Genomic DNA, 2,920 nt, shown 5'->3' with positions numbered 1-2,920 from the left:
TGCCATTCTTTTTTCTTATTTATTCACTTTTTACAACAGTTGTCTGTACTATTCTTGGCGCTGTATGGACAATTCTTGCCTTCTATCTGTATCATCTCAGTGACCATTCCCAGCTATAAGGTGAAATAATATATAATTTTACCTTCTAATTATAATTGGTGGGTTTCATAATTGTTCATTCACCTCTTAAAGCATTCCTAAAAGGAATCTTCAGAATGGCTTTCTTTTGGCTTTTCCAAAGCCAAATTAAAATTCTCCATAGTGCAAACACTCTGATCTCTGGAGAAACAGTCTCAACAATGTCCTTTCCCTTAAACAGGAGCTTGCTTTATAAAGACCATGCATTTTTAAAGAAATGAAATGAGAAAGCAGCCAAGATGGCGGAGTAGAAAGACCTTGAGTTCACCTCTTTTTAGGAGCACACCAAAATCACATCTGCATAACAATCACTGATGAAAAAGACTGGAAGCTACCAGAACTAAACACATCAAGAAGGAACCACAAAAGGGCCAGGAGGGGCAGATTCACAATATAATCAAATCCCATACCCTCCAGGTGAGTGACCCACAAACTGGGGAATAATTAGGCTGTAGAGGTTCTTGCACAGGAGAGTTCTGAGCCCCACATCAGACTCCTCAGCCTGGAGTCCGGCACTGGGAAGATGAGTTCCCTGAACATCTGGCTTTGAAGAAGGAGCAGGGCATGCAGTCAAGAGCCCTATAGGACTGGAGGAAATAGAGACTTTACTCCTAAAAGGCACACACAAAGTCTTAAGCACACTGGGACCCAGAGCAAAAGCAGCAATTTGATAGGAGCCTGGGCCAGACCAACCTGCTGGTTTCGACCAGTCTCCTGGAGAGGAAGGGGTGGCTGTGGCTCACACTGGGGGCACAGACACTGGTGATGGACACACTGGGGAACATCCAGCCTGGTGAACACTGTTGCTGTTGACAGTTAACATCTTGGCTCATTAGCACCAAGACCATCAGATCCATCCAATAGCCTGTGGACTTCAGTGCTAAGATGCTTCAGGTCAAACAACAAATTGGGCAGGGACATAGCCCCACCCAACACAAATAGGCTTCCTAGAGAACACTCAGCCCAAGCCTCTGGACTCACCTCTAGACACTGCCCAGCCCACCAGAGGGCCAAGACAAATCAAAATCAAACAAACAAAAAAAACCCAATCAAAAATGTACAGATAATCTAAATAAACATGTCTCCAAAGAAGATATACAACAGCCAATAGGCATGTGAAGAGATGTTCACATTGCTAATTATTAGAGAAAAGCAAATCAAAACTACAATAAGTTATCACCTCACATCAGGCAAAATGGCCATCATCAAAAAGTCGACAAATAAACGCTGGAGAGCATGTGGAGAAAAGAGAACCCTCCTACACTGTAAGCTGGGCATGTAAATTGGCACAGCCCACTATGGAGAACCGTATGGAGGTTTCTTAAAAAACTAAAAATAGTTACCTTAGAACTCACCAATCACACTCCTGGGCACATTTCCAGAAAAGACAAAAACTCTCAATTCAAAAGATACATGCACTCCAGTGTTTGCTGCAGCACTATTTACAATAGCCGAGACACACAAGCAACCTAAATGACCGCTGACAAATGAACAGATAAAGAAAATGTGGTGTGTGTGTGTGTATATATTTAACACAATGGAATGTTAAAACAGAATGAAATAATGCCATTTGTAACAACACTGATGGACCCAGAGATTACCATACTAAGTCAAGTAAATCAGATAAAGACAAATATCACATCACTTACATGTGAAATCTAAAAAGTTATACAAATGAATTTATTTACAAAACAGAAACAGACACAGAAAGCAAAATTAAGTTACCAAAGGGCAAAGTGGGGGATGAGATACGTTAGGAATTTGAGATTAACAGATACACACTACTCCATACAATATAGATAAACAAGGACTTACTATGTAGCATAGGGAACAATATTCAATATCTTCTAATCACCTATAGTGGAAAAGAACCTGAGAAGGAATAAAAAATATATTTTATAAATATAGTGTGTATGCATAACCAGATCACCTTGTGATACACCCAAAATCTTGTAAATCAACTAAACTTCAATAAAAATAAACTTTTAAAAATTTAAAAAAAAAAATGAGAGAAAATCCAATTATTTCAGCAGACATATCTCATTTTGATGCATTTAAATACTAACTAAATTCCCCACCTTTACTATGTTCCAATACAAGTGACTTTAATATTACTTAAGTTTTTAAATAAAGTACCTCAGATAAACCAAAACAATTTTGAGAACATAGTAAAATAAGAAAAAATTACAATTATTTAAATAAAAACAAAACTTTAAATATCTCAGAAATTAGTCATTTCTAATTGTCATCTTCACCTTCTTGTCATCAGCAATCCAAATTAGATATGGACTTGGAGTGAACAGAATTGTATCCACCCAAAAGATATAGTTCAAATCCTAATATATGATACCTGTGGATGTGAACTTATTTGAAAACAGTTTTTGTAGATAAAATCAAGTTAAAATGAAGTCACAGTGGATAATGGTGAACCCTAATCCAATCACTGGTATCCTTAAAAGGACACAATACAAGCACAAAAGACAGAGGGCAGAACTCCATGTGATGACAAAGATTTAGGTGATGCAGTTTCAAGCCAAGGAACGCCAAGGATTGCTGGCAACCACCGACAGCTAGAAGCAGCCAGGAAGGAATCTTCACTAGCCTTCTGAGGGAGTATGAGCCAACCAACACCCTGATTCTGGACTATCAGTCTCCAGAACTATAAGAGTACATGTCTTTTGTTTTGAGAATAAACTACTGTTGTTTTAAAATAAACTACTGTTGTTTTAAAATAAACTACTGTTGTTTTAAAATAAACTACTGTTGTTTTTAAATAAACTAC

General features: G+C 37.7%; 1 long non-coding RNA gene across 1 annotated transcript in view; it reads right to left on the bottom strand.

Annotated features, from left to right (window-relative positions):
* LOC104994659 overlaps nucleotides 1-2,899 on the bottom strand; it is a 20,952-nt gene extending 18,053 nt beyond the window's left edge. The window contains exon 1 of the long non-coding RNA XR_825973.1: nucleotides 1,954-2,899. This is a non-coding gene — a long non-coding RNA (uncharacterized LOC104994659). The remainder of the gene's footprint in view (nucleotides 1-1,953) is intronic.
* Nucleotides 2,900-2,920: the final 21 nt, after the last annotated feature.

This window comes from Bison bison, unplaced genomic scaffold (assembly GCF_000754665.1).
Source record: "Bison bison bison isolate TAMUID 2011002044 unplaced genomic scaffold, Bison_UMD1.0 scf7180017864263, whole genome shotgun sequence".
In the NCBI taxonomy this organism is placed as follows: domain Eukaryota; kingdom Metazoa; phylum Chordata; class Mammalia; order Artiodactyla; family Bovidae; genus Bison; species Bison bison.
This window is presented reverse-complemented; position numbering and strand designations above follow the sequence as displayed.